Source organism: Salvelinus sp. IW2-2015, unplaced genomic scaffold (assembly GCF_002910315.2).
Source record: "Salvelinus sp. IW2-2015 unplaced genomic scaffold, ASM291031v2 Un_scaffold4510, whole genome shotgun sequence".
NCBI classification, from domain to species: domain Eukaryota; kingdom Metazoa; phylum Chordata; class Actinopteri; order Salmoniformes; family Salmonidae; genus Salvelinus; species Salvelinus sp. IW2-2015.
Window position 1 is genome coordinate 19,230 of NW_019945780.1, and position 8,204 is coordinate 27,433.

The following is an 8,204-nucleotide window of genomic DNA, read 5'->3' on the forward strand; positions in this document are numbered from 1 at the left end:
CAGCATGCCCCCCCACACCATGCGCACCCCCGCCACCCCGGTCATGCTGGAAGATGTTGCAGGCAGCAAACGTTCTCCCGGCGTCTCCAGCTCTGTCACGTCTGTCACATGTGCTCAGTGTGTGTGAACCTGCTTTCATCTGTGAGGCAAGGGCGCCAGTGGCATTTGCCAATTTGGTGTTCTCTGGCAAATGCCAAACGTCCTGCACGGTGTTGGGCTGTAAGCACACCCCCACCTGTGGACGTCGGGCCCTCATACCACCCTCATGGAGTCTGTTTCTGACCGTTTGAGCAGACACATGCACATTTGTGGCCTGCTGGAGGTCATTTTGCAGGGCTCTGGCAGTGCTCCTCCTGCTCCTCCTTGCACAAAGGCGGAGGTAGCGGTCCTGCTGCTGGGTTGTTGCCCTCCTACGGCCTCCTCCACGTCTCCTGATGTACTGGCCTGTCTCCTGGTAGCGCCTCCATGCTCTGGACACGCTGACAGACACAGCAAACCTTCTTGCCACAGCTCGCATTGATGTGCCATCCTGGATGAGCTGCACTACCAGAGCCACTTGTGTGGGTTGTAGACTCCGTCTCATGCTACCACTAGAGTGAAAGCACCGCCAGCATTCAAAAGTGACCAAAACATCAGCCAGGAAGCATAGGAACTGAGAAGTGGTCTGTGGTCACCACCTGCAGAACCACTCCTTTATTGGGGTGTCTTGCTAATTACTATAATTTCCACCTGTTGTCTATTCCATTTGCACAACAGCATGTGAAATTTATTGTCAATCAGTGTTGCTTCCTAAGTGGACAGTTTGATTTCACAGAAGTGTGATTGACTTGGAGTTACATTGTGTTGTTTAAGTGTTCTTATTTTTTTGAGCAGTGTATATACACTACATGACCAAAAGTATGTGGACACCTGCTATGGAACATCTCATTCCAAAATCATGGGCATAAAATATGGAGTTGGTCCCTCCCTTTGCTGATATAACAGCGTCCACTCTTCTGGGAAGGCTTTCCACTAGATGTTGGAACATTGTTGCTATAACAGCCTCCACTCTTCTGGGAAGGCTTTCCACTAGATGTTGGAACATTGCTGCAGGGACTTGCTTCCATTCAGCCACAAGAGTTTTAGTGAGGTCAGGCGCTGATGTTGGGCGATTAGGCCTGGCTCGCAGTCGGCGTTCCAATTCATCCTAAAGGTATTCGATGGAGTTGAGGACAGGACGCTGTGCAGGCCAGTCAAATTCTTCCACACCAATTTTGACAAACCATTTCTATATGGACCTCGCTTTTTTGAATGGGGACATTGTCATGCTGAAACAGGAAAGGGCCTTCCCCAAACTGTTGCCACAAAGTTGGAAGACCAGAATCGTCTATATATGCTGTACCGTAAAAATGTCCCTTCACTGGAACTAAGGGGCCCGAACCATTATTCCTCCTCCACCAAACTTTACAGTTGGTGCTATGCATTGGGGCAGGTTGAGATCTCCATGGATCCGCCAAACCCAGGTTCGTCCGTCGGTCTGCCAGATGGTGAATTGTGATTCATCCCTCCAGACAACGCATTTCCACTGCTCCAGAGTCCAATGGCGGCGACCTTTACACCACTCCCGCTTGGTGATCTTAGGCTTGTGTTTGCGGCTGCTCGGCCATGGAAACCCATTTCATGAAGCTCCCGACTACCAGTTATTGTGCTGACGTTGCTTCCAGAGGCAGTTTGGTACTCGGTAGTGAGTGTTGCAACTGAGGAGAGACGATTTTTACACGCTACGCACTTCAGCACTCGGCGGTCCCGTTCTGTGAGCTTGTGTGGCCTACCACTTCGCGGCTGAGCCGTTGTTGCTCCTAGACGTTTCCACTTCACAATAACAGCACTTACAGTTGACCGGGGCAGCTCTAGCAGGGCAGAAATTTGACGAACTGACTTGTTGGAAAGGTGGCATCCTATGACGGTGCCACGTTGAAAGTCACTGAGCTCTTCAGTAAGGCCATTCTACTGCCAATGTTTTCCTATGGAGATTGCATGGCTGTGTGCTAGATTTTATACACCTGTCAGTGACGGGTGGGCATAGCTGAATTCCACTATGGAAGGGGTGTTGTCGCCACATATTTTGCAGTATTACATGGTATACACTACCGTTCAAAAGTTGGGGGGTTCAACTGTAGAGAACTTTCCTTGTGTTTTGAAAGAAAAAGCACATTTTTGTTCCATCAAAATACACCACATTTGATCAGAAATACAGTGTAGACATTGTTAATGTTGTAAATGACTTGGTAGCTGAACCGGCTGATTGTTAATGGAATCGTCTAATAGGCGTACAGAGGCCCATTACAGCAACCATCACTTCCTGAGTGTTTCCACTGGCTCATGTTGTGGTTAACTAATCCAAGTTTATCATTTTAAAAGGGCTAATGATCATTAAGAAAACCGCTTTGCCAATTATGGTAGCACAGCTGAAACTGTTGTCCTGATTAACAGAAGCAAAGAAAACTGTCCTCTTTTAGACTAGTTGAGTATCTGGAGCATCAGGCAATTTGTGGGTTCGACTTACAGGCTCAAATGGCCAGAAACAAAGAACTGTTCCTTCTGAAACTCGATCGAGTCTATTTCTTGTTTGAGAATGAGCTATTCCTTGCCGGAGGAAAAAGGACAAGAAACTGAAGATTCTTGTACAACGCTGTTGTACTACTTTCCCTTCACCCGACAGCGCAAACTGGTATGCTAACCAGAATAGAAAACAGGAAGTGGAGGCCCGGTGCACAAGCTGTGGCAAGAGGACCAAGTACATTAGAGTGTTAGTTGGAGAACGACGCCTCACAAGTCCTCAACTTGCGCTTCATTAAAATGAGTACCACAAACACCTAGTCTCAACTTAACAGTTGAAGAGAAGACTCTGGGATGCTGGCCTTTACTAGGCGAGTTTTCAAAGAAAAAGCCATATCTTCGGACTGCGCCAATAAAAAGAAAGATTACGTGGGCAAAAGAACACAGACACTGGGACAGAGGAACGCCATGTGTGGTGTGTGGTGGTGTGTGTGGTGTGTGTGTAGGGATGCTGTGTGGGTGTGTGTGTGCTGTTGTTTCGCTTCACATCTAGACGGTACTGTGAGGGACTGTGTCGTGTGTGTGTGGTGTTGTGTGTGTGTGTGTGTGTTGTTCGTGTGTTGTGTGTGTTGTGCCGATGTTGTTCGTGTGTATGTGTGTTGTGTGTGTTGGCTGTGTGTGTCCTTGCTGTGTGTGTGTATTGTGCTGTGTGTGATGGCTGCTGTGATGTATTCTCTTGTGTGGGCTGGTTTGTGTACTGTGGTGTGGGTGTGTGCTGTGTTGTGTGGGTGTGTGTGGTGTGGTTGTGTGAACCAAGCAAGCCCTGCTGTAGGTCTGTTTAGCTAACGTCGAACCGTTCACTTCCCTTCTCTCTCCATTTCCTCCTCCTCCTCGTCTTCTCTATGCTTTCTTCTGTTCTTCTCCTCCTCTGGGCCACGAGGGTCCAACCTGATCTTGACACAAATTAACCCCGCCTAAACAAAAGAAGAAGGGCTGGAATGGAGAAAAAAAGGACGAGAGGCGTAACGAGCAATAGAATCCGAAAGGGGGCAGAGCGTTACGACTCACAACCATGATCCTTTTCCCGTATGTGATTTTACCCTTATGTTGATCGTTGTTAATTCATTATTGGTTTTCGGAGTTGAACCTGACGCTTCGAGGCGTCTTCACCACATATTATTTGTGTTGGGTCTCAAAAGCCCCTGTTTGAAGATCTAGCTGACCTGCGAAGGTAGATTGTGTGTTTGTTAACATTCTTATGTGAGGGAATATCTAGAGTATCTCTTGAATTTGAGTGTTTATAAAAGTGCTTTGTACGTGTCTGTCTGTCTTGTCTGTCTGGTGTCGTGTCTGTCTGTTGTCTGTCTGTCTCGTCTGTTTCTGTCTGTCTCCGTCTGTCTGTCTGTGTCTGTTGTCTGTCTGGTCTGTCTGGTCTGTCTGTCTGTCTGATGTCTGTCGGTCTGTCTGTCTGGTCTGTCTGTCTGTCTGCCTCTGTCGTGTCTGGTCTGTCTGATCTGTTCGTTGTCAACCCTTCCAATTCAAGGGGCAGGGGAAACATAATGTTTAACGATTGCCAAAGCAATCTCTTTCTCTCTTCTCTCTCCTCCCTTCTATTCATGTTTCACTCATATTAGTAGTGGCGGTAGTGGCATTGACAAGAAGCTGGGTGTCCTTTTCTTGAGAAGTTCTTCCCTTGACGTGTGTGTGCAGTGGGGATTTCACTATCTTTATAAGAAGTCCCTCACGGAAACTCTCAGTGTTAAACAACGGAACATGGGAACCAAGTGTGGACATTTCGCGGCCCCACAGGGAGAAATGCTAGTTTTTAGGTAGGGGTTTAGGTTTTGGGTTATGGCGTAGTTTTAGGGTTAGGGTTAGTATTAGGTTAGGAGTTAGTTTTTACAGGTTAGGGGTTAGTTTTTAGGGTTAGGGGATTATTTTAGTGGTTAGGGTTAGTTTAAGGTTCAGGCGTGTTATTTTAGGTTTAGGGGTTAGTTTTTAAGCGCCTTAGGGGTTAGTTTTAGGGGTTAGGGGTTTAAGTTTTAGGGTTACGGCGGTTTGGGGATTTGATGTGTCTGTGTGTGATTTTCTTTTCTCATCCAATTTTCAGTTGCATCCTCGTATTCATTCATTTTTTTCTGCTGCTGCTGTTCTGTTTGTAGATCCAGGTAACACTACCACACACACCACACCAAGAACACACAAGAGATACACACACACACACACAGCACACAACCACACACCACACACACAACACACACACACACACACCACACACACACACACACACACACACACAACACACACACACAACACACACACACCACCAACACACACCACCACTCACCCCACTGTAACCTGGTCTCTTGTTTTTCTGCTAGAGAGATCAGCACCCGATGTGAAGCCTGAATACGCTGGATCTGTCTCTGGATCTCTGTTGTTCACTAGGAGGTACCCAGGAATTTGCTCAACAGGGTAAGTGTGTGTGTGCGATGTGGTGTAGTGTGTTGTGGTGTCTGTGGTTGTGCTGTGTGTGTTGTGGTTGTGTGTGTGTGTGTGTGTGTGCTGTTGTGTGTGTGTGTGTGATGTGTTGTGTGTGTGTGTGTATCTGTGTCTGTGGTTTCTGTGTGTGTGTGTGTATCTCTGTGTGTGTGTGTGTCTTTGTTTGTGTCTGTATTGTGTGTGTGTGTGTGTTGGTGTGTGTGTGTCTGTGTGTGTGTTGTGTGTGCATGTAAGGTGTTGTTCTACTATTGTTCTAAAGTTATATTTATGTTTAATTGCTTGTTTCAGACGGATCGGTCCAGGAGGAAGCTGCCTCCCCCTCCACCAGATAACGACCTGATGGCAGACATACTAGTGGTCGCCATGTATGACCACAGCGAAAGGAACACGGACCTGGACTGCTGACTCAGTGGGAGACGAGATTACACCTCATACACAACAGGCCACGCTTGTGGTGGAGGGCACAGGAAAACACGGGTAGGGTGGTGGTGGGGGGGGCGAGGACCAAACACGGGTAGGTGTTGGGGGCGATGGGGGGTGTCTCGCTCACAGGTTCGACTCAAAGTGCATCGACACGACACACCACACCACACACACACACACACACACCACACACACACACACACACACACACACACAACACCACACACACACACAACACACACACACACACACACACACACACACACAGGCACCCACACACACAGAGGTTATAGCTATGGCAGGCTCCCTTGCGCTGGATTTTTAGAACTTGCTGCTCAGATACGCGGACCAGATGATTTGTGGAGGAATGTAACTGTTTTTCTGGGTGATTTGGGGATGGATTTTACTTTACTTTCCCTTGGAAGTGTTAGTATTTTAAACTGTGTGTAATATGTTTAGTATTTTTAATGTGTATTATGTTTTAGTATTTTAATGTTGTATATGTTTTTAGTTATTTTAATGTGTATACTGTTTAAGGTATGTGTGTTGTCGTGTGTGTGTGGGTGTGTGTGGGTGTCGTGAATGTGTGTGTGGTGTGTGTGTGTGTGTGTGTGTGTGTGTGTGGTGTTGCTGTGTTGTGGCGTGTGTGTGTGTGTTGTGTGGTGTGTCTGTGTTGTTGTGTGTGCGCAGTGTGTATGCGTGTGGTGTGTGGGAAAAAGAGACCTACAGGTCTCAATTATTGTTTATAAAATAAGGGTTTAAATTTGTTAAGAAAACTACACAATCTGCTATTTAAACCAAAAGAGGAAGAAAACAAACCTTGATGTGGCTGATACCACGTGTGGTGTTTTAAGCCTTGATTTCCTAAATCTCTGTGCCCCTCATTCAGAAATAATGGGGTTTATCCCCAGTTAACTATGTCACAGAAAAGGACAGGATTGAGGCCAACCATGGTGAGTATGGAATCTTTAAAACGCTTCCACGCGTCAGAATGTTTGTACTTGTCCGAGTCTACACTGATACTTACTTCAGTTCTAGTTACTACACAGAATACTTACTCAGTCCAGTTACTACCACAGAGATTACGTTAACAGTCTATGACTACAACATATACTTACTCAGTCTAGTACTACACAGATACTTACCTAGATCGCCAGTAGCTACACCAGTATACTGTACAACAAGTCTAATACCTACACAGAGGACTTTTTACACAGTCTAGTTACTACACATATACTTACACAGGTCCAGTACGTGACAACATAATGATACTTACACTCAGTCTGAAGTACTACACAGATTTTACTTACACAGTCTAGTACTACAATATACTTACACGAGTCCAGTACCCTACACAGATCAAACTTCTCAGTCTAGTACTCACACATGTATACTTTACTCAGTCTAGTGTAACTACACATATACTTTTCTCAGTCCAGTTACTACACAGATACTTACACAGTCCACGTACGTACACAGATACGGTTACACAGTCTAGTTACTACACGATACTGTACTTCCAGTCTGCAGTACTACCATATACTTACAGAGTGTTAGTATACACAGTATACTTTCTCGAGTCTATGTATACACATGATACTTGACTTCAGTCCAGTACTACACAATACTTTACTCTAGTCCTAGTACACACATATACTTACACAGTCTAGTACTAACAGTTATACGTTTCTCGTTCTAGTACTACACATATACTTCAGGAGTGTAGTTACTACACATGTTACCTTACTCGTTAGTTACTAACAGTTATTACAGAGTAGTACCCTACAATATACGGTTACTCAGTTCTAAGTTACGTACCACATTATAACTTACAGCATGTCTTTACTACACACTATACTTTACTCCCAGTCTAGTACTACACAGATCACGTACACAGTCCAGTACTACAAAAAGGGTTTTTTTTTTTTTCCAGTACTACAAGATCTTACTCCCAGCTCTAAGTACTAAACAAATTATTACTTTGCTCGTGTCTGAGTACTACATTTATACTTACTCAGTTCTATAGGTGTCTACACATATAACTTACACACTCCTCATTACTACACAGTACTTATCTCTGGTCTTCCTGAGTTACTACACATATACTTACTCAGTTTCTATTACTACACAGTATACTTACTTCCAATTCTACTCCACTAACAGCAATTGGATGAACATATTACACATGCTTCCGCGCGGAGGGATGGAGGGCAGGCGGGAGAGTACCAAAGAGTAATTTAGCTGATCAACAGAGTCGGGGGCTACAGTTAACTTCGGTTCTTCGTCAAGACCACCCCACAGCATGCTTCGTGACGAAATTCACGCATAGATATCAGCACGGATTCCGCGGCAATGGTATGGTATTAACTTTCTCTGATTTCTACCTAGCTATACACAAAACTTTAACTCTAGCTCCTATTGTGAAAAGTACAAGATAGGCCAGGGAGGTCATTGATGTCTTTACGACGCAGTGCTTTCTGAGAGACTCGTATCAAACGCCAATCACATCCCTCTGTTGTCTGCACTCTTCCGTGTCTGCCTACTTTTCGTGTCTGCTCCTTCCTGTGTTGCTGACTATCCGGTCTTGTATCTCCTGTGTCTGCATCTTCCTGTGTCTGCCTACTTTCCTGTGTCTGCCTACTTCTCTGTGTCTGCTACCTTCGCTGTGTTGTGCACTCTTCCTGGTTCCTTCCTAGTGTCTGCCTACTTTCTCTCGGCCTGCCTACTTCCGTTGTACCTCG